General features: G+C 38.7%; 1 protein-coding gene across 1 annotated transcript in view; it reads right to left on the bottom strand.

Moving 5' to 3' along the window:
• JAKMIP3 (Janus kinase and microtubule interacting protein 3) overlaps positions 1 to 15,326 on the bottom strand; it is a 116,903-nt gene extending 101,577 nt beyond the window's left edge. The window contains exon 1 of the mRNA XM_025164214.2: positions 15,293 to 15,326. The gene's annotated coding sequence lies outside the window, so the exon portion shown is untranslated. The remainder of the gene's footprint in view (positions 1 to 15,292) is intronic.
• Positions 15,327 to 24,910: the final 9,584 nt, after the last annotated feature.

Here is a 24,910-nt window from a genome sequence, read left to right as displayed (position 1 = left end):
CAGTTCCACATAAGCAAGGCTTGTGGCTAAGCACTCTAGTACAACACATCTCCCATCATAATGGCTATTTTGTGAACAAAGTCTCAAGGAGAATACAGCTTCAGTAATGTAAAACTGATTAAGACAGGAGTGGAGGATGCCTTGGGGTTTACAACTCAGAAGGTTCTGGCCAGGCCTGCAACCTTTAAAGAAAAACATATCTGATCATGGTCTGTTGCAGAGTTGACACCACCACCACTGCCACACAAACACACAGAGGAATTTGCTTAGGGTTGTATGATAAATGGAACAGCAGGAAGAAGTAGGTTGCAAGTCAGTACAACTGTTTGGGGGGGGGGGGCTACTAGCAAAACGATTCAGAAATGCTAGCGGTTGTCCAGATTTTTGCAAGATTGAACCCCCATGAGAGCACTCTGAGCTACTTTTCTGCTTTTCTTCCCTGACAGTGGTTTATATGTGCAAGGCCCAGGGACCAGAACAGGCCTCCCTTAAATGTAGCCATTAGCTCTAATGACTAATGATGGAGGTGAGGGCAGCAGAGAGACATCTGAGAGGTTTGCCTTAGGGCCAAAGAGCTTTACTTATGTTCTCAGTTTCAAATTCAGCTGAATACAAAGATAATTCCTCTACAGCTTCTCTCATTCTGTAGCCATAGAGGAGCATGAGGCTGCAGAAACCATCTGTCAGCCTTCCCAGGTAGACCAGATAGGAAACACTACCAGATGAACTAATTCTACTTTATTGTAAGGCTACATTTACAGAATCTTGCAACTCTGGAAGTAGAAATCTCCCACCATCTCCTTTACAGCCTGAAAAGTTATGGAGGGTCGCTTCTGATCCTCTTTCTCCACCCATTATGTCCCTGAGGGCTATGCCTCTTCTGACCATTCCCCTAGGTAGCATCTCTTCGCCCGTTTCTCAAGATCTTTCTCACATACCATTGCATCATCACAGACTCTTACGGTTTGCAGGCAGCTCTCTGAAGAATCATTGCCACTTTTAAGTCAATTCAATTCAGTTTATTCAATTTGGTATGGCTGTCTACTCCAGAAGACTGTGGGAAGCTTACAAAATCCACAAAAAACAATAAAACAGTCTAACCCCCCTGAATAGGTAGCCCAGACTAAGAAAACTAAAATGACACACAGTACAAAAATACTGCATTTAATTGGCAGCATTTAATTGGAGTGCACCCCCTGTGCCTGAAAGTACCAGTTGGGCAGAAACAATTGGAGATAAGTGGTCCCTCAGATCACCAGCTTTACTCTCAAGCTGCACCCAGTTTTATTTTCTAAAAATGTCTATGGGCAAATATGGGCTGAGAGGCATTCTTGCAAACAAAGATAATGTTCTCCTTTATTGTATTCCAAATCCCTGTTTTAAAAAAAATCATAATGGAAATTCAAAAGTCAGATGAGTAAGGAGACAGGCAGTCAGACAATGTGGGAATCCTGATACTCTTAAGCATGTTTTGGGACAAAGAGCAGAATTGCATATGTGTGCCCACTTGGATTAAGCACAGCCATCCCAGAATACCCTGTCTACCACCTTACCTTTTTCTGGAGAGGTGGACACACTTGGTAATAAAATACTGGACTGCAGATAATCATCAGTTATGATTTGGGGGTCAGAGATAGTCTTGAATATAAAAAGGCCACATTAGGGATCTTACTTGGATTTGAGAAGCCATCAATATGTGCTGAATCCCTGGAAGTGAAGAGGGTTGTGAAAAGGAGAAAGAAAATGTGTACTTACGTATGGCATGTGTATATATGTGTGTGAAAGTTGCATGTGTACAGATGTGTAAATGGAACACACATCTGTGGCCCTCACTTTTGATCTGTCAACCCATGCTGGCTTCAGCCCCCCCAAATTGCACACCCATGTTGGTAGCAGCATGAATCTCATAAAAGTGGACCAGTTCCAGGATCTATTTCTTGAGGCTTACACTGCCAGCATTTTATTGGCAACTACCCCCATGCTGCAAAAATGCTGTTTACAGGTTGTATTGTTTAAGCTTCGTCTCCCAAGGGAATAGTGCATCTTTTTAAACACTGTCCAGATTATTATGGCATCATACTATTTAATATCTAGAGATTTATAAACAGGTACACATCTGTGCCTTAATTTTCTGAAAAGACTATGTTTAAAGAGATACATCACTTTAAAAAAAAGAAAGAACAGAATACAGGAATCATGGAAGTTGGCAACTGGATAGCACACAGCTCACTTGCTTGGTCTTTCTGATGTGAAGTTATGTACAGCTGTTACCATAGTTTATTGCTAAATTTGCAAATTTGTAGAGATTACCATATTCTGTGCAGATCTCTATAGTCCTTTGTCTCCTTTGTTTTTTTTTTATAGTGATGCATAGAGTTATCCTAGATGCACATAAGCCATAACTCTTGAATACGCCGATTGAATTGTATTGATTTTAAGAATTCCACTGAACATTCCCGCAGGAGTTTAAAGCATCATTCTCAGAATATTTTAATGAAAATGTGAAAGCAGTTAAAGCTCTTAGACTTCCTATGAAAGAGCCTAATGGCTGCCTGAAAGTTGAACACAGTTTGCTTCACTCATAGAATCCAAAAAAGCTTGAAGACAGTCATAAAGCCTGACTATAAACATCACCATCAAGAACAAATATATTCATATGTTTCACATGCCAAATCATTTCAAGGTAGTTTGAAATATAGACAGTAATACAACACAATATAAAAACAATTTAGAACAATATTCATTTGAACATATTCATTAAAATGGTGTGAAAAAGAGAAAAAAAAATCTTCCAGTGTTCCTACTGGGAAGGCCTGGGCGAAGAGGTAAAATGGGTGGGTTACAAAAAGATAACATAATACAAACCTCCTGACATACTGGGGGAAAACAATTCCAGAGCCTGGGCATTGCCACAGAGAAGGGCCACCCACAAGTAACTGCCAGATGTCATTCTGTACCTTTAGCAGGACTTTCTCAATGACCGACCAGATTTATAACAACAAAGATGATCTTACAAGTATCCTGGTCCCAGGTTTTAGGTTTTATATATCATAATCAAAACCTAGAATCCAGCTTGGTAGCTAACTGGCAGTCAAGCCAGAGCAGTTGCTTCAACAAAAGTGTAAAATATGCACAGTGGGGGCCCCACTCGGCATCTTGTCTGTTGCATTCTGCACCAACTACAGGTGTACCTAAGGTGTCTCTGTCTGAGAAAAAGCATATTTGATATACCAGCCAAAACTGACAATATGCATTCTTAGCCTGGAGTTCACCTGAGCCCCCAGTGACAATGACTTTAAAAACACCACAAATTATACATTTATTTTTGGTGTGGGAGTGCCATTTTGTTTAGAACAGGCAAACTCCCAAATTCCCAAACCTGGGGACCATCCACCTACAAATCTCCATCTTGTTATGTTCAATCTCAATGTATTATTAGTCCTCTTCCAATCCATCACTGCTTCCAGGCACTGGTTCAGGACTTGTACAACCTCTCCTGATTCATATATTATGGAGAAGTAGAGCTGAAAATCATCTGCTGCCCTGCATATTGATGACCCCCAGATCCAAAATACTTGATTACCATTCTAAATGGTTTCAATGTATATTAAATAGCACTGGGGCCAAAATAGTGCCTTGTGACAACCTACTACATAACTGCCTGGCTACAGAGGGACAATCTAATACTACAATTTAAGACTGTCCCTACAATTAGGAGAGGAAGCAATGTGACACAATATTCTCAATCTCCCAACTCACAAAGATAGTCTAGGAAAATACTGTAGTCAATTCCCGCTGAGAAATCTAATAGGATCAATAGAGTAGCACTCCATCTATCTCTTTCTTATAAGAGATCATCACTGAGGACGACCATGGCTGATTCTGTTTGAGAAATTTTATCCTCAGGGCTTTGCAAATTTATCACAGCAGGTTTTTGAGATCTCCAATACTGAGTTTTCTAGGGCAGTTAATAATAAGCCCTTCACCATTCTAAATAGCTCAGATGGACAGCTACTTGAGGATGCAATAGAATTTGCAGTGTGGTAGATATAGATGATTGTATGCACCAAGTTTGGATATCACATAGTAGATTATATGCAGTACAGTAAATCTGGGTGGCCTTACATAACTTTGCATTCTAACTATCTCCTGGCCTCTTGCATTGCATACAGATCCTCAGAGACCCAAGCAAGAACTTGAGCTCCACTTGGCATGAAGAAGAGGCAGTTGTGTCTATCATGGGTGTTCACCCAAGTAAATACTGTTAAAGAATAACTACATAGATTCATTTAAGACAAGTTTAACTCATTTTACTCTGCAACAAAAGGATCTAAGTGTTATACACACACACACACACACACACACACACACACACATACATACCCTCTCACTCCTATGGGTGGTATGTGTCTTCCTCAGTCTCGGGTCCTCTACCATAGACCTAGGAGTTTGAGGGTTCTATGCAGTATCTTAGCACTGCACTCTTCTGGACAGAGAGCTCGGATGTTGTTCCTGGGATCTGTTGGAGCCACTCTCTCAACTTAGGAGTCACAACTCCGAGTGTTCCTACCGCCACTGGGACCATTTTGGCCTTTACTTTCCACATACTCTCTAGTTCATTCTTCAGGCCCTGGTACTTCTCCAGCTTCTCATACTCCTTCTTCCTGATATTGCTGTCACTTGGCACTGCTACATCTATCACCACTGCTGTCCTTGTCTACTACCACAGTGTCTAGTTAATTGGCCAGTACCTACCTGTCCATCTGGATCTGGCTGTCCCACAGGATCTTAGCCCTGTTATTCTCCATAACCTTCTGTAGAATCTCTCATCTAGACTTGGGAGATGCAGCCCGTACACTGTGCAGATGTTCTTGTATACAATGCTAGCTGCTTGGTTGTGCCATTTGGTGTATGCTGTTCCTGCCTGCATCTTATGCCCTACTACTATGTTTTGGACTATCTCTGAGGCCTCTTTGCACAGTCTGCACCTTGGGTCCTGTCTAGTGTGGTAGACCCCTGCTTCTGTGGATCTGGTGCTTAGTGCCTGTTCTTGGGCTGCTATGATCAGTGTATCAGTGCATCTTTTAGCCCAGCCCTTTCCAGCTACTGGTAGGATTTCCTAATGTCAGCCACCTCAGCATTCTGTCAATGGTACATCCCATGCAAGGGCTTGTCTTGCCATGGCACTTCCTCTGCTTGAACTTCTTCCCATGTCTGCTGCTGCCTGAGGCATTCTCTCAGCAGCTCATCTTTGGGTGCCTGATGCTCTACATTTCATCCAGAACAGTGGCTTTGACACTCACCAGACCCTGCCAGCCCTCTTTCCATACGCATACATACATATTAAGGACCCATAGCATGCATAAATACACACATACAGTCAGGTCCAGAAATATTGGGACATCGACACAATTCTAACATCTTTGGCTCGATACACCACCACAATGGATTTGGAATGAAACAAGCACAATGTGCCTTAACTGCAGACTGTCAGCTTTAATTTGAGGGTATGTACATCCAACTCAGGTGAACGGTGTAGGAATTACAACAGTTTGGATATGTGCCTCCCACTTGTTAAGGGACCCAAAGTAATGGGACAATTGGCTTCTCAGCTGTTCCATGGCCAGGTGTGTGATATTCCCTCAGTACCCCAATTACAATGGGCAGATAAAAGGCCCAGAGTTCATTTCAAGTGTGCTATTTGCATTTGGAATCTGTTGCTGTCAACTCTCAAGATGAGATCCAAAGAGCTGTCACTATCAGTGAAGCAAGCCATCATTAGGCTGAAGAAACAAAACAAACCCATCAGAGAGATAGCAAGAACATTAGGCGTGGCCAAAACAACTGTTTGGAACATTCTCAAAAAGAAGGAACATACCAGTGAGCTCAGCAACACCAAAAGACCCGGGAGACAACGGAAAACAACTGTGGTGGATGACCGAAGAATCCTTTCCCTGGTGAAGAAAACACCCTTCACAACAGTTGGCCAGATCAAGAACACTCTCCAGGAGGTAGGTGTATGTGTGTCAAAGTCAACAATCAAAAGAAGACTTCACCAGAGTGAATACAGAGGGTTCACCACAAGATGTAAACCATTGGTGAGCCTCAAAAACAGGAAGGCCAGATTAGAGTTTGCCAAACGACATCTAAAAAAGCCTTCACAGTTCTGGAACAACATCCTATGGGCAGATGAGACCAAGATCAACTTGTACCAGAGTGATGGGAAGAGAAGAGTATGGAGAAGGAAAGGAACTGCTCATGATCCTAAGCATACCACCTCATCAGTGAAGCATGGTGGTGGTAGTGTCATGGCGTGGGCATGTATGGCTGCCAATGGAACTGGTTCTCTTGTATTTATTGATGATGTGACTGCTGACAAAAGCAGCAGGATGAATTCTGCAGTGTTTCGGGCAATTTTATCTGCTTACATTCAGCCAAATGCTGCAGAACTCATTGGACGGCGCTTCACAGTACAGATGGACAATGACCCAAAGCATACTGCAAAAGCAACCAAAGAGTTTTTGAAGGGACAGAAGTGGAATGTTATGCAATGGCCAAGTCAATCACCTGACCTGAATCCCATTGAGCATACATTTCACTTGCTGAAGACAAAACTGAAGGGAAAATGCCCCAAGAACAAGCAGGAACTGAAGACAGTTGCAGTAGAGGCCTGGGAGAGCATCACCAGGGATGAAACCCAGCGTCTGGTGATGTCTATGCGTTCCAGGCTTCAGGCTGTGATTGACTGCAGCGGATTTGCAACCAAGTATTAAAAAGGGAAAGTTTGATTTATGATTATTATTCTGTCCCATTACTTTGGGTCCCTTAACAAGTGGGAGGCACATATGCAAACTGTTGTAATTCCTACACCGTTCACCTGAGTTGGATGTACATACCCTCAAATTAAAGCTGACAGTCTGCAGTTAAAGCACATTGTGTTTGTTTCATTCCAAATCCATTGTGGTGGTGTATAGAGCCAAAGATGTTAGAATTGTGTCGATGTCCCAATATTTCTGGATCTGACTGTACATACATAACCCGCACCAAGAAATAGACTTAAACAATAGCAGAGCAAATGCTTGTTTGACCTGCCCTTTAAACTGGCCTTATTCACTAATCAATATGAAAAATGGCAGTGAATGATTCATTATAGGTTGGTCATTGAAGGAATACCTAAAGAGAACTTTATAGAGTTGGAATGTAGGCAGAAAATTCAATTTGGATAGAAATTGATTTCTAAATTCTTAATGCAGCCATCTTACAGACTAAAAGCTCATGCTCAAATTTCCAAATGAAGGAAAATCAACAGGAAAAAAATGTAACCAACTTGTGGTCAACATTCAAGACATTCTGGGGCTTTTGTTAATTATTAAGTTTAGAACTGGCTTCTGATCTTACACATATCACATAAATATCTTAAATTAGCAGTCTCTTACCGGCATAAGAATGGTGGTGGTGGTGGTGGTGATGATGATGATGATACAAATGCTAATGCATTTATATCCCATCTTCCAGCCTGACCTAGTCCCAGAGAGGTTATATAGTAAATATTGAGGGCTCAAATCCAATGATACGGACCTACTGACAAAGGGATTTTACAGAGTTTGGTTCTAACCATATGAGATCTTGAACTAAAGGATCTTGCAACTGGTTCAACAGTGCTTTTCTTAGGTGCTTAATATGATACATTTCACAGAATTTGTTGTAGCCAAAAACCTGAATCAGTACTAATATGTAGTAGCTAGTATGCAGGGTGGAAGATTAGTGAGGGCTAGTGGTATGATCCACTTTTTCCTTCTGCACATATAAAATAGATACCCTAACGAACTTGCAAATTGTTTGTAACTGAGCAAGCTTTGCATTGAAAAGTACCCATTCAACACTAACAACAGTATTAGGAAGCAACATAATATTGTCATTATTTTCTTGGTATTATTACTATTAGCACCACTACCTGAGGGACCCATCACAAAGATGCTAAGTATATAAGAAGAACTTTTCTGGATGAAATCAAAGGTCTACCTATTTCAACATTTCTAATACTACAGTGCCAATCATTTATCCCAGAAAGCCAACTAACAGAATAACTATCAATCTGGATGCTTATATAGTTTGACTTCCAAAAGACAGCCATATGATAAGGTTATAGATCAACTGGACCTTAGTGAAGATACATATCAGAGACAATGTACCATGAATCAGCATTATACTAAAACTATGCAATATAAGGAATTAATTAATAAACTATAAACTTAAGTAGATAAATAAAAACAGCAGAAACAACAACAAAACCCCCTCACTGTGCAACATCAGATTCCTGGGGAGTTATCTGTACCCAGCTGGTCAAGAAATAGGAATTCCCAGTTCCCAGTGATGGGCTCTACTTGAGAGGAATATCAATTTGCAGTTGTTTTCAACACCTTAGTTAACTTCAAAGTATGGTTTCAATCTTTAGTAGAAAAAAAATTAAGGTGGATAGATACGTAGATTTTTTTTTTTTTTGGTCCAAAGCTATCCCTTAAAATGTGGGGACTGGATCTAAAAATACATTTTCAGTTATAAACATTCACATGAAATTATCCAGCTTTCCATAACTTAATTGGACTTAAGTGATGTAAAACATATGTGCACATTCATCCTATCTGAAATCAATGAGCTTTGTACCTTTAAATCTACACTGGGTTATGACCCATTAATGAAATACACTAAGCGATATTGCTATGTAAGCTATAATCAATTTGTGTGAGTGAACATTCTGTAGATTTAAATAGTAGGACTGTCCACACTTTGAAAATTATTTGGAAGAAATATTTTGGACTTCATGTATGTACAATACCTCTCTGCTATTCATTAAAGCACTCATTTCATACAAGCCTGTTTTAACCCTGGAGTTCCTTCAGTGATGGAGATAGCATATAGGCAAAGAAAAATGTGGCTGCTTTCATGAAGAAATAAAGTCAAGTCTTTAAAGCAGCCATGTCTTTAGTGAACAGCAGTGATATGCTGTATTCATGCAAAATGAGCCTTCTTAATATAATTAGTAAGATCTATGCTAAACATATTTATTGGAAACTTCTAGAGTGGCTAGCAGATGAAAATCTGATAGCTGAGGAATAGGCATGGTTCAGAGCGGGTCACTCTGTACTAGATCAGGGTTTGATACCATCCTGCTCAGGCTCCTAAATCAGCTCTGCTCATTCTCTTTGGAGACCTCAAGTAGGCTTTTGATCAATTTCCAGGCAAGAGTTTATCCCAGTTCTTCTGCATTTGTATGTGGCCAAATGTTGGCCACTTCCTATACAGGGCTCAGCTAAATCCAGTTATCAGTTACACCAGTGCTTTTGAACCTTAGCAACTTTAAGATGTGTGGACTTCAGCTCCCAGAATTCCCCAGCATGCTGGCTGGGGAATTCTGGGAATTGAAGTCCACACATTTTAAAGTTGCTAAGGTTGAGAAACATTGAGTTACACTAAACCTGAAAGAGCATAAACTAACTTCTTACAAAACCTGTTCCAGGTAGCAAGATGTGTCTCTAATGTAGTCCTACTGTTGAAGGCAGGACTGCTGAGGGTTGAGACAAGAGCATGGTTAAGTATTTTGGGTAAAAATTAATCTTCAGCCCCAAGGTTTAACATTGGTTATCTTGCTAGTCAGATTCCAATCCACCTGGAAACATCAAACTGGAGACAGAGTTCAGAAAACGGGTTTTGCACCAAAGGCATTGCTGATACTGAGAGAAAACAACATAAATGGCTGTTTCTAGTCAAAGGATCCTGGCTATAGAATTGTAAACCAAATACAGGAAAGTACCAGTTGGAATACATTTGGGACATAGTAAGTTCTACTTTAAACCAGCCTGGTATCTTAATCAGCTTACAGTTAATAAATCTCATCGGGCCTTTATTCTGCTGGGCTTTGGCACCCTACTGTCAACTATATTTTTCTTATTTTACTGTATTTTATTGTTTTAATTCGGATACATTTGGTGGGCTTATGACCTATATTAGTCCCGATGGTTTTCAATGTGTGCACAGTCATAATAAACAGAAACCTCATTATTGCGTAATTTGGTTTGTTAGTTGGTCACATGTAATAACGCATTTACTATTTCAAGTATAGTCATTTGTAAATTTGTACCAACACTTACAACCTAGCATACAGACATTTCAGGGAAATCACAGTGCCCTTTTTGGCTGGCTGGGGAATTCTGGGAGTTGAAGTCCACCCATCTGAAAGCTGCCAAGGTTGAGAAACACTGGCACAGGCTTGCACTCTATTCAAGGCCTTGTTCACGTATTTTTAAAAATCTGGCAACAGGCATAAACCAATTTATGACAGAGAAGAGAAAGAGCCAAACCCATAATCAGATAAAACCAGCATTTTGAGATGAAGAACCAGCTCTTCAATCTTGTTTCTGTACTTTGTGTATCAAATTAGAGTTTTTAGTTTTGTTGAGGCTTAGAGAGGAACAAGGAAATGTATTCAAAGTAAAGATTTGTCATACTGCCAACACTTAAATATGCTAGAGAAAAGATATATACCCAAAAGTCATGTTCTTTACAGCTACTGGATTGAATATATGATTGTAAAAATCAATAAGGGTCACCCGTTGGGGGAGATGGGCGGCATACAAATTTAATAATAAATAAATAAGCTAATAATAATAATAGTAAAAATGTTGGCAAATGCATCAACTCTTTACACCTATGACCACTAGGGAAAATGGTGGGAGACAGATGAGAAGAAGGGACATTACACACTATCTTTGTGTCTGTTTTTCACCAGGACTAAATGAATCTCTGTACTTAAGTGATAAAAGGGAAATTCCTCCCTCCCCCTCTCTCTCTCTCAGCGTAGCTTAGACAGGCTTATCTGTCCTCATCTATTTCTTAATAAATCTACATTTCAAATATAAGGACCATCTGTTAGCAGCTCTGCATCCAAGACAACTATATTATGAGCCTATTCTTTCCAATAGGGCCTTCTGCTACTTAATTACTCAGCATTCTTTTATTGTCTCTAGGAGGGGAGCTGTGTTAGTCTATGGGAGCCAAAAATTAGAAGGTGCCTGATGGTAGTTGCCTGAAAGCTTAGGCCTTTAAATAGTATTTGTTAGTCTGGAAAGGTGCTACCAGACTCCTAATTTTCAATATTCTTTCAGCACTCTGTTTATGATCAGGAGCACATCCTCTGACAAGGGCTCTTGCAGAATTCAAGTTTCCAAGGAGGAGAAGGAGGAGGAGGAGGAGGAGGAGTTGTTATTGTAGTAATAATAGTTATATCCCAGTTTCCCCCATCCAGTGTTGGAGGATACCATCCGACACTGGAGTGGGGCGGATAATACTGGATTGTACCCTCCAGTGCTTTTTTCCCCCTCAGAACTTCATATAGAAAGGAACTGTTTGAACCACCTAGGTGTGACAGTTGCTTTATCCTAAAGGCTTCTCCTTTTTTATTTGTTTGACCTGAACACCAATTTTGTCACCAAATGCCTGGCCACATAGTGTAGGAAAAGAAGCTGTTAAGAAATGAGTGAAGAGTTGAACATAAGATCACTAGGTTCATCATGAAGTGTGCAGTGTGATTATTACTAGCTTCAAATTTTCACTTAATTAAAAAATGTGGTGATGCACAAAATGGACCAAAATCCAAGATACCCAAATTGACTTAATTTGTGACAGAATAACAGGACAAAGGGAGGATTAGGGTTTCCTGGGGGTGGGGGGTGGAGATGAGAGACCCAACCAAACAGATTGTAAGATCTCAAATGATTTCAAATGTACAGTACATGATTACAACTCAGCTCATCTACAAGAATCATAGGATTCACTACTGACTGAGTCTCAATATTAGAAAATGTTCACTTACTTGAGCATACTAATTGGAAGCAAATTCCATTGGAATTGTTTGATCCAGCTTCTTATGGTTTAAAAAGTCAGGATTTTGTTTTTTATGGTGAAATATAACAGCCAAAGTATAATAAATAATAAATAATAGTAATAGTAATAATAATAATTTTTTAAAACTCAGTTGAGTCTAAGTCAGAGTTGTGCTCCAACGTCAAAGGTTAAGCACAGAAGAAATGAAAATCTCAAGCTATGGCCCTAACCTTGACTGGCCTAACTGGGTGGGAAAAGATGCATTAGAACTCACCCATTCATATATTATTATAATCATCTACAACAAAACCCTAATAATTCATCACGACATATTACTTGAAGCTGTGGAGCTCAAGACTGCTTATATCCAAGTCAATATGAATTGGATTGCATTGTAATAGCCCAATCCTAATCATATTTACTCAAAAGAAAGTTTGTTGAACTCAAGGATGCATGCTTAGGATCATACCGCTAAGTATACAATTAAGGAAATGTATTAAAGGAGGGTAAATCAGTTTAAATTTAATTTCTATTATCTGCCTGAATCTTCCAGAAAAACATAATATAAGCAAGGAAATTCTAATGAAATTTTAAAATGGAAAGAAAAGAATGGCATTATTCAGGAACATTTTTGACATTACAAATCTTTAAGGGGAGCTTATTCGTATAAAGTGAAACAAAGAAAAACAGTCTGTTCAATATATAAGGATTTATTATACCTCTTAAAGAAGTCCAGAGACCAAGGAAATGAAGAAAAACCCTTTCATTATTATTCATTTAAAATATTTCTATTTTTTGTTTCAGCTATGATGCATATTCAGGTAGAGTAAATTAAGACGCATTTAAGCCATCTAACATAAAATAAAACATAAAGCAATAAAAGTCTCAGTTATATTAAACACATAAAACACAATGGCCATGACTGGTGGGACAATTCCATTTTGAGATGTCATGTGCCAAATTAGATGCATTTATTGATTGCTTCTGGAGGTTTTAGTGCAACTAAAACCAAAATGAGCCTTTCAGATTTTGCTGAATTACAATTCACATCAGTCACAGCTAGCATGGCCATAAAGAGATAAGGCTTCTGGGAATAGGAGTTGAGAAGTATCTTGAGAAATAGTAGTTCAGAAATATCTTGAGAAATAGTAGTTCAGAAATATCTTGAGATATGAGAAATATTTTCCTCATCTCTGAGCTAACATGTGGCTGTTGCAGCTTCCTAGCAGGAAGCCCAACACTGTAGTCACGTGGGGGTAAATATATTTCATCTCTGTATTTCATCTCTGCATCTATACAATATAAATACAGATATCTGCAACAGTATAAACAGCACTTGTGGGAGGAGAAAAATTGGTGATTTGAGCAAAGAATTTCAGCAAAGGATGCCAGATTTGTAAATTCTGTACATTTTCAATATCATTCAACAAAACTTTTTCTGAAAGGTAGACATAATGTAAAAAAGAAGAAATATTTACAAATGAGTATGAATAGGCATATTATGCAGTGAACACACACTGACATTTGTAATTCACTGAAGCTCTGAACACCAAAACTCAGATAATACTGATCTACCATAGAATCAGTGGACGTCTATGTTGGACATTGTAATTTTATTGTGAGTTCTATAAGCAATATTCTCTAGTAGCTTTTTAAAGAACATACTATAAAAATCAGTACATTATTTTTTATGGTCTTTGACCAACACAATATGACATACCATCTGTGTTGCACTAACAGTAGAAGTGTAATTGCCCATCCCTATATTTATTTCATTATTATTAGGGGCTGGTCAACCAACAACAATGACTAGAATAGATTAAAAAAATAGCAAGTTAATACGTTGTTTACAAATAAGCTTTTGGAATATATATACTGCAAGGACTTAGAGTTCGGCTCTGTGAATGCTGTTACTATTGAAAACCCATTTGTTTCCTGCTACGTCTTCCTAGAAGATAAATTTCTTGATTTCCCTAAGGAAATGTTATTTATAATACTAAGACAAGGTTTTGAAAACTTCCAAAAATTTCCTTCAAAACAGCAAAACTTAATGAGGCGGGTAAATGGTAAATCTACTGAGGTAGAACACCGATACACATACCAATAATTCAACGGACTGAAGGGAGGTTATAAAATCAAGTACAAAAGCAACAATCTTCAGACAATATTGTGCAATCCTTGACCTCTTCCCCTCAAGCTAGTCAAGCGTAAATTGCCGCTTTCAGGAAAAACATCTATCATTTTTCCTTTGATAATTACATATTTGATCCGCACAGCTATTCCTTCTTTCCAAAATAGCCTTATATGCAAATAAGTAAGGTAAATAAGTAAGTATCAAATAAGTATTGATTTCAATGAAAGTTACTAGGTGGAGATACTAAGATTATACCATTAGTACCTTTCTTAGACTGCTCTTCTAACTTACCAGATGGACCATCCCTTCCTTTTTTCATTAGTATTGTCCTCTGTGTCTTAACACATGTATGAGAGGGCTATTCAACTTTGAAGGAAGTGCTGCCTCTATCTCCAGCCCCCTTGCATACTTCACATGCACACAAAAAGTTCCTGCAAATATTTCTTTAATGCATAGCAGAACATGGCTAATAACACATGGCTTTCCGCACATCAATCAGGATCAGTATAGTTCAATTCTTCCAAGGGAATAATTCATCTATTGCATGGTCCCAGGATGCTCAGAGATGGAAACAGTAACACAAATAAGAGGCATGGTTTGTACACTGTGCCTGCCTTTAAACGAACTACAGCATTTTTAGCTTCATTGCTTGAAATGTATGACACTAAGTGCTATTTATAATTGACAAGAGAAAAGGGGGCAATAAAATAAGAATTTCCACATTAATCTTGGATTAAATCCCAGTGGGTTTCATGAAGAAGGGAAGAAGAGGCGATAAAATAAGAAATTCCACTTTGATCTAGGATTAAATCCCAGTGGGTTTCATTGGCCATAAATGGAATGTCAGCTGTGTCATGTTCACAGGAAACTGAGCTCCCTGGAATCTGCTAGATGCTAATCTGAAAAAGTATATGCAACATCTTGTACAGGCAGTTCAACTCAATCCAATCCTTAGTCTGAAGTCTCGGAATAAAGATGGGTACCTCTCCTTGTCTTATGCAATAAAATATAATAATGAGGAATTGGAAAGGCCTGCTTTTCTCCAGTCCCCACCATCCTGATCCTCATCAATGGCAAGAGAAGCACCTTTCTATATTTAATAGAAATGCTTCGGTCACTTGCTACATAGACACATTTTGCCAGGCAGTACATGCAAAACAGGACCTGGCAACTGCTTGCCTGAAACGCACAAGAAAAGGTGTTATATAACACTGTGCAAAGATACCAATTACGTTCAGATCAAAAGAAAGAGAGACACAAATCAGTATGGAAACTAACCTTACAGGCATGCTCCATCATTCCTTGTTTGCTTTACCTGATGAAAGTATCAGTCCACGCATTTGCGGTATGCTTCATCCTAGAACCTGTCGGCCGTTTCTAGCAGCAGATTTTAATTTGGGTTTTTTGGTTTTTTTTTGTTGGTATGTTTTGCCATTTACCTCATTTTGGTATTTTGAAAAATCAATTCAAAAGGTCCACTCCATCCCTGACTGCTCGAGATGCTATGTTTCTTATCCTCCAAACAGATGAGAGTGTGATTCGTCAAGCCCGTCCACGAAAGCATTGAGAGGAGAAAAGGAAAGGAGGAAGGATGAGAAGGGGCCGGGAATCAACCGTACAGTTGTTGTTGTTGGGTTTTTTTTGCTTTTTTGTTTTTTAAAGAAAAATCTGCTCACCATGTACACAGTCTTACAGGGAAGAATCAGGCCAGGTTAACTGAGAAAGGAGCTAGAAGGGAATTTTCACAGGAAGGTTGCAGTAGCCCAGTGATACCCCAATCCTTGGTTTTCTTCCTCCTGGGAAAATGAGCTCATTGTAAGCATCCAAGCCCCAGCCCCTCAGCCATTGCAGTGACACTGCAGCTAGGCAGCAGCCTGTAGGCGCGTCATCGGAGGAGCTCACTTCGAAAAGTCGGCCCTCCCTTTCGGGAGCCAAACGCCACTTTGAAGGAGGGCACTGTGCACTGAGCAACAAGCTCTCGACAACCACGCAGTTCCTCACTGGATGGTTTGCTGGAAAAAAAAAAAAAAGGCAGCATTATTCCTCTCAAGCATCCTAGGCAGGGTGTGAATTCTTGCTTTCACTCTGGGCGTTGCCAAGGTTACCAAGATCTCTGTTTTCTCCTCCCTCTTTCCTGCTGCCAAGTATACATGCAGGTCAGAGTGATACGGATACTGAGAAAGCTCCACAGCATCTTTGGGGTTTGCCATCAGTCTAGGAGTGATGTCACACACGGCGGGGAGAAATCCTCACGCCGAACCCACCTGGGACCGGGTTGTTAAAAGACTGATCGTATTCAGTGAAAGCAGAAGAAAAAGTTATTGCTAAATATTTGTTGACTTCTCTCACGAGGGGAAATTTGCTTGCCGAAAAAGAAAAGAAAATGTCAACAATTGGCTTGCCAAAAAGGGTTGGGGGGGACAAAAACCAAATTAGCAGCTCTTTTTGCAAAGTTTAAGAGTGTAGAATGAAAAAAAGTACCAACGGTCTCCTCTCCCCCCCCCCCCCCAACATACATGTTGGAATTCCCTATTTTGCCTGAGAAGTCATTAGGATCCTGTCCTAGCGTGTATTAACTGTGAAAGAAATAGGAGATGAGCAAAATGTGGCAGGGTAAAATATAACTTTGGATGACATGTCTTTTCTAGGATACTCCATTCCGTTTCCCTTTCCCTCCCCCAATTTCCCACAACTGCCCCCTGCATCACTAGACATGTTTAATTATCAGAACAGTGCACTGGATTCCAACTTCTCTCAAAATTGTACTTCTGCAAATCTTGTGATTTCCCTTCCTTCTGCTGTCTGGGGTTGTGCTGTTTGGACTACATAAGGACTTGGCAGAACATGAAATGTATCTGTCAGTAACATATAGGATAAGACTAGAACCATCATGTATGGAACACTGGCTTAATTACTTAGTCCATTGCCCCAAGAAGCATGGTCAAAAAGTCCCAAATAGGCAGTATGAAAATCAGACCACCACAGAAGAGTAAGCAAGTAGAGTAAGTCTTGCAGCCACTGGTTCTTCTACCAGTTTGAAAGCATCAAGTGAAAACATGATCATTAGGCAGTCATGCTTCCAAATCCAGGTGATTCAAGAAATATCAGGGTTTACAAGAAGGGCAAGAGAAGGCGAATGCTTATTAAAGTCATTTCAAGCAAATCATGCTCTACTTAAGCCATAGATGGCTAAGTCTCTCCCATATCCCGCTGTTGATGATCAGTTCAGAGTTGGTGCCTATTAGGCCTATAGATGTGCAAAACAATCATAGAAAGAAGATGTGATTTTCTCTCCTAATGTTCCATTTTTATTCTAGAATGTGCTGATCCAGACTTCTAGAACCCTTCTTCTTCTGGAAGATTTATTTGTGGAAAAATATCATACTCCCATATAGAATGGTGAGTTTGGCACACAACTCATTCTTCCTGCAGAATCCAGCCCTGCAATCTGCACTGTGACATACCCAGCTAAGCTTCCACACATTGGCACTATCATTCTTTCAGGATTAGGCCCCACAGCTGACAAAGTATTTTCTAATGCTTCTGGGAAGCTACTGAAAATGCCAAAAAAAAAAAAAGAGTATTGTATGGTATCTCTTCTTTAATGTGAAATTGGGTTGGGCTTGGAAAGATTAATTGGCTGAATGTCTTCTAGTACACTTCCACTGCTGAGTGTGGATTTGAGCCAGGGTCTCGCCATTCCTAGTCCAGCAACCTAACCATGTGTCCTTTGAAAAGTAGGATATAACGTAATAACAATATGATACAAATAATGATTATGCCTAAACACAGATTTGTATGATTCATTCAACACTTGCTCTATCCCCCTGCTCCCCACCGCCAATGCTGTTTAATATCCATATGAAATCACTAAAATAACATATTCAGAGATTTGGTCTATGATAACACTAATATGTAGATGGCACCCAACTTTATGGGGGTAAAACTGAAATTATTTTGAGCTGCTGTTGGAAGTTGCAGTGGACCAAATGAGAGTGAATAAATAAGACATCCCAAGCAAGATGGCAATATCATTGTCAGTGGTGGAGTTCCTGTTCAGTCGATGACATCCAACTTTAGTTTGAGTGGGTCACAGGCCCATGATTAAGCGCGGTTATTGATTTATTATCAGAATAATAAGTAGGTCATCTTTCAACATGCCTAGATATTCATATTGTTTTAATCATGCTTTGGTACACTCCTGTTTAGACTATTGCAATTTGTTGTATATAGGGCTGCATTTAATGAACCAGAAACTGCAACTGGTCAAAATAGCTTATTAGCTTGGATTGGCTAACTCATTCAAATTATCCTGTAATATAGAATATATTCATATATTCATATTATGCCAATGATTTATTAACTGCATAGGACTATTGCTCTATTTTGGGCCCTTAGTTAAAAGTATTGGTTTTACTCATGAAAATCCTTAAAGCTTGGGATCAAACTGTTTGAAAAATCACCTTCCCTCATTAATATCTACTTAATCTTTAAATTATTTTTAGAGGTGTCGTCGTGTGTGTTCCCACCAATAAAGTTAGGTGGCTAGCAATTAATTGTAGAACAACGTCTCCAGAGAGGATCAATTTCATTGACTTTATGACCTTTTCAGCAGGAGGCTAATATATTTTTATTTGCTCATGCCTTTCAACGATTATTTTATTCCACAGATTTCATATCCTGCATTTCCTCCAACTGCTCAAGATGGCTTCTGTGAACATCTCTTTTCACTGTAATCCCACAATAGCAATCCTATGAAAAATGGTTAAGCTGAGAGTGACTGACCCAAAGTCAGCCAGTAAATTTCCATGGCTAAAGGTACACTTGAATCTGGATCTTCCCAATCTTCGTCCAATACCACACCACTGGACCACATTAGATCTCCTTAAAACAAGTTCTCCTTGATCTAACAATTAGACCCAAGTTTTCACTGTGTAATTAAAAAAAAATCTTAGTGGCTAATTGACTGCATTTTCCTTTACCAGAAGGAGACCGCGTTTTAAATGTCTTCTTAAATCGTCATCTTGCATTTTAATAGTATATCTTACATCATGTTATACAAGCTGCCCAAACTCTATGATGGGCAGTCATATCAATATAATAATGACGATGAGGACAGTAATAATAATATCACAATAATATACAAGTTTTGGGATATTGTTCAGGTATGGCAATAAATTGAGATAACTTTCATAGAACAAAGAGGGAAAAAAATTACCATATAGTTGTTCATTCGTTCATGTACTTAATGATAACAGTTCTCACTTTTTTAACCTTCTGGGATCTGTAAAGCAACTTACAATGCTGAAAACCTCATACAGGTGCTCCTTGCTTAACGACCACTCATTCAGCAACCATTTGAACTTACCACAGTGCTGAATGAGTGGTACTTACGGCTGGTCATCGTAGTTGAAGCCATCACAGCATCCGGCAGTCATGTGATCACCATTTGCGACTTTCACTGCTGGCTTCCGACAAGCAAAGTCAGTGGGGAAGCCAGCAAGAGGTCTCAAATGATGACCAGGTGATGTTGTGCTTAACAACATCACGGGATTTGCTTAATGATGGCAACTGGAACTCCTGGAACTACCATTGCTAAGCAGCACAGTCACATGACGTCATGCTTTATGACCATGTTGCCTAGCAATGGAAATTCCAGTCCCAATTGCTGTTGTTAACCAAGGACTACCTGTAAAACAACTCAAGCATCAAATGTTGTTATTACTGAAAATAGCTGCAGTGTAATAGTACTGAGATCTGCAGCAAGATACTTTGATTTTTAATCTTAGGATGGTTTATTTTTTGTTTTATGTTGGCTCGCTTATCTTACTCAGCTGGAACATGAAGAAAGGTCAAAGATATCTAGCTGATTCTGTTGAACAGATTTATTATATTGTGTTTATTAACACAGTGTACTAAGGTTAACATTAAATTTATTTATATATTGCTTCCTTGAGCACTTGCAAAATGCAGCACCAATGGCATTTCTGAAACAAGCTCTAATAACCAACTCTAGATGGGACTAATAAACCAAAGTTTGGTCTAAAGGCCTTTTGAATGGAGATTACCCTCAATAACTGGCACTAGTGGAGAAAAACAGAGTTTTGTTATTTCATTTTATGTATTATACATTTATGATTTTAATATCGTGAGCTGCCGGCAGTTGAATGCCTACAGCATACAAATTGGTGTAATAAATAAAATAATTAATAAAATGCAGAGAAGTTTGTAGTGGCTTATAAGACCTCGAATAGGGTGTTTTACTGTCTGAGGTTAAAAAATTAGAACGATTCTCTGGAAAGTTTTAAGATTTAGCTGTGCTTATGGAGATTCCATAAGAAGTATCCTTTATTAACTTCAGTTGAGATGACAGCTGTACCTCCTTCTAAGAAGAGATCGTCCATCTGTCCACAGTGTGTTATGTATGGCACTGCTCTTAAAGCTGTTTGGAACTTTCAACTGATTCAGAATATGTTTGCTAAATGATCAGTTGTAATGATCATAGTGGAAGACCAGTGATGGTTCCTAAATTGATTCAAGGCACATATCAAAAAGTTGGCTTTCACCAATCAAGCCTTAAACAGTCTGGGACCAGGGTATTGAAACAAACATCTTTTCTCAGTTATGGCGACAGTCCTAGGCCCCTCTGTAGAATTCTGCCTATCTATTGAGCAACAATGGGTTATTGGTAATTGCTACATCTTTTGGAGTCTGCTGTACTAACTTTGGCAAGCATATGTAATGGTGAGCGATTCTTGTGGTCCAGAGCCCCTGGAGTACTTCAAATAGAAAAGGACTGAGAGGGAAACAAAGGGAAGGCCTTTCTGTTTCAAATATTCTGTTTCAGAATGTTGCAGCATTCTGACTTTGGAACTATGAAGATCCTATGTAGATTCACCTGGCATTATCAGTGTTATCACTCTGAAGCCAAGCCAAGCCAAGCCCACTTCTCTTCCCTGAGCTTTTAGCTACTAGCAATTAGCACTGTTCTTTTTTGTTCTTCTACTGTTGCTACTTCTACTGGATAATGTTTTATTATTTGTGTATTTGCTGTCCTGAGGACTTCTAAGCATAGTTTCAGGTCCAGCAGAAATTTAAATAAATAATAAATCAATGCAACATAATGACTTGTTCAGTTTCTTTTCTTTTTTTTTCAGTTAATGACCAAAATGAAACAATTTATTCCAATACAATAAACACCGATGCTAATATTTCATTATCAAATGTAAATGTAATAACCTGTAAATTGAAATAAATGAACAGAAGAAGCAAATTGCATCGCTCGTGCCTTGAAATGTTCTTCAGGTTTTACAGGACTTTTTACATGAGCAGACAATTGAGTTAAAGTATAATTGAGTTAAAGCATAATTATGTTACTCTGAGATCAGGTCAGTACATTTTTATGCAGTCAACATTTGACCCTCTGCAGAAGGGAATGAATTTGCACATTAGTTTTAATTTATGCTTCCTATTTTTATTTTGTAGTCTGTATTTAACTGTGGCTAATAACCTTGAGGATTCAAGTGAGTAGAAAGCCAGGCTGTTGAACAAATAAACCTATATCTTGCACAAATCATATAGACGTGAGAGCTGCTTCTATTTCAGGCAGCCTTATCCAATCAAGAAATGAATGACAGAACCAATTGGTTGCACAGATTTGTGATAGAGGCCTAGCCAACCAAATTTACACTTCATTAATAAAACTGTAGATTCAATAGAAAAGAGCCACTGCCTATTCCCATCCTACCCACGTTTCTTTCTTTCATTCATTCATTCATTCATTCATTCATTCATTCATTCATTCATTCATTCCACTTAAACATGTGACAGCATTATAAGGAAGTGACTCCCATGTTCTGAAATTTATGTTTGAAAAGGGCAATGGTTTTGATCTTCAACTGGATGAAGCTGTACAAAATCAGCCAAAACAAGTTAAGACAAAGGACCTTAAGGACTAAGGACTAAGGAAAGGACTAAGAGAAGTGGTTCCAAGAAATAAAAACAGCAGTTAAACAAAGAAAGCCAATGAACAAATACATATTTTCTCCCAACTAGAAACTCATAAAACTGAGATAATTTAAAGCTGAGTTTTTGGAGCTCCATCCCAGGCTGACCTGCCAGCCCTCAGAAATGATCTTAGATTGTTCCTACTCTTTAGGTGGTCCTTATTTATGAGTTATCCATTATAGATGAATAGGGCTACCATCTGCCTTGAAAAAAAAATCAAGAGAACCATTATATGGCAGCAAAGAGATACAGAAAACTGTAATTCCTTGCTGCCATCTCGTGGTCATTTGGAACTTCACAACTTTGTGTTTGTGTGTGTGTGTGTGTGTGCATGCGCGCCTTGATTCCTGGTGAGCTCCTGGACAAGTCCCTTCCGTTTTCTTGGCAAGATTTTCAGAAGTGGTTTGTCATTGCCTCTTTCCTAGGGTTGAGGGAGAGGGACTAGCCTAAGATCATCCAGATGGCTTTGGGACTCAGGCAGGACTGGAACTCCTGGTCTCCTGGTTTCTAGCCAAGTGCCTTAACCACTACACCAAACTGGCTCTTTCACAACATTAGACATGGTTATAGTTGGATGGGATCCACAAGAAGTAATTTAGCTAGACCAGAAGATTAGAAGAAAAAAAATCCCTGAAGGTGACAGTGGCAATGCAGTAATCTGAATTGCTGCCAAGAAAACTACATGGATATGTTTATGAAAGTGCTAGGAGAACAAACCTTGAAGGAGGCTTTACTTAGAAGCAAGAGATTGTAGATCACTTCTTCCCAATTTACTTTTATTTTTCACTCAGCTCTTTTCCCCCTCCTAATGGCATGCATATGGTAGGGAACACCTTGAGGGGTGGGGGGTTGGTAAGAAGGGTACTAAGTTTCCTTTCTCCACCTGCTCCTTTGGCTCTGCTGCTAATGATGCAGAGAGATCTTCAGAGGTATAGGATCCTCTGGGGTAGATGTGTTGGGATGAATAGGCACACAGATGCCTCTCTGTCTCTTCCTCCAGAATGGCTGTGCCCAATATAAGTTTGGGTCTCCACATGCTTGCACTTAGAGAAGGCAAGAGACATTGTTGAATAAATTGTGTGAAAAAGGGCTGGATCATTTTCCCAAGAAGCTTTCATTCCTAATGTTGCTATTCTTGCCCCCCAAAGTGTGAAATATATACATTCCCAATTGAGCTACACTGTATGTTTTGTGCTGTATTTCCTGAAGGCAATTTCAACTTCTGTTTTGTGAAATAGCATGAGAGAGAGAGAGAGAGAGAGAGAGAGAGAGAGAGAGAGCGCGAGAGTGAGAACGAGAACGAGAACAAAACCGAAACCACTTAGGACTTGTTTACAGAAAAATAAGAGTTCGATAAAATCACTTAGCAATGCTGTCATTGTTTTCTCCACTTACCAGGGTTGAATTGACTACAAAGATCCCTATTGAGGGACCTGCCTGCAACTCTAACATGTGAATTATGAAAAGAACGTGCCAGTTTCTGCTTTAGAAGGTGGCCCATTGTAGAATAAGTTGTCAGACATCTTTGGAAAAAAAATGTTTGCTCTTTTTGTTGTCATTTCTCTTTTTTTGAAGGATGAGCAACTGAGCTATCTTCCATTCATCAGATTTTTCCTTTCCCAGAAAATGAAAGGAGAGAAAGATGAATGAAGCTGCTACTGCAACTTTGGATTCAGAATTTGTCAAATTTGAAAAATAAGCAGTTCTGCTATTGTTTTTTAAATAGTAATTTTATTAAAGATTATAATTACAACAGTAAAAACTAATACAAAGTAAAAGAAAGCAGAACAAAAAGAAAGAGGAGAAGGTGCAGAAAAGAAAAAAAGAGAAAAAATATAAAGGAAGAATATAGTAAATAAAAAGAAAAGAAATATATAAAGAAGTGACTTCCCATCATCACAATTTTAGTAACTTATCACCTCCTTTTAAAATGCAACAAATGATCTCTTCTTCCCATACCCCATATCTTATCTATAAACAAATCCATAAAGCATTGTCATTTCAGTCCTGCTTTCAGCAATAGCCCATTAAGGGTTACCAGAAATAACAATGTATCTATTTTAACCTCAATCAAATAAACCAACTTTACATTCCTTCCTTTTATTCTAACAATCTTAATCTTTAGTCCTTTCAAATAATGTTGTAGAACTTGATTTCTTTTCATTTTTTCCTTGTCCCTTCTCATGAGATTCTTCAAAACTTTAACAAACCTCTTTTGTAAATCCAATATAGGAAAATTATCCAGGTCATTCTCTTGGTTTATTGTTTGCATATTCCTTTTAGTTATTAAAACATTGGTCGGTTTCTTCTTTATAAAAAAGTGTAACATCTTTTTCCATGTCATTCTTCTAGCCTGTCATTTGTAAATCCACTTTCAACTCAGTCTTGATCCTGTCAGGTAAAACTTGTTCCTTTTCCATAACATCTTTTAGACACAGTCTCTCCATAGAGGCAGATGTCTCTGTTGACACTATTAATATTAACTTCTGAGTCCATTTTTCAAAAATATCCTTCAATATGTCCAATGTTAGAATATTTTGCTCCATTCTGTAATTGTAAGTCGAGTTTATGTGTTCTTTTCCTTTAATTGTAATCTTTAATTCCCTCTAGTGTCCTATTTTTAATTTTTTAAAAAATCTTACCTTATTATGTTTTTTTTAAAAAGATCAAAACAAAAGATTTTCCCCCAGGAAGGATTCTTTATAATTAATTCCAAAATCTTATTTCAAATTTATCTGGACTCTTAGTCCATTCATAACTTTCTAAATTCAAAGTTTTAATCACTCTTTTGCTGTTTATTCCATTTTCAAAAATTTCTTACACTTGTAATTAAAACTTTCTTTCGCTAAGGATTGAAGGGAAACTCACCCAGTGCTGTCAAACCTGTCA

Source organism: Python bivittatus, unplaced genomic scaffold, assembly GCF_059951505.1.
Source record: "Python bivittatus isolate LINGU-HERP-01145 unplaced genomic scaffold, Pbiv_v1 ctg000980_np1212, whole genome shotgun sequence".
NCBI classification, from domain to species: domain Eukaryota; kingdom Metazoa; phylum Chordata; class Lepidosauria; order Squamata; family Pythonidae; genus Python; species Python bivittatus.
This window is presented reverse-complemented; position numbering and strand designations above follow the sequence as displayed.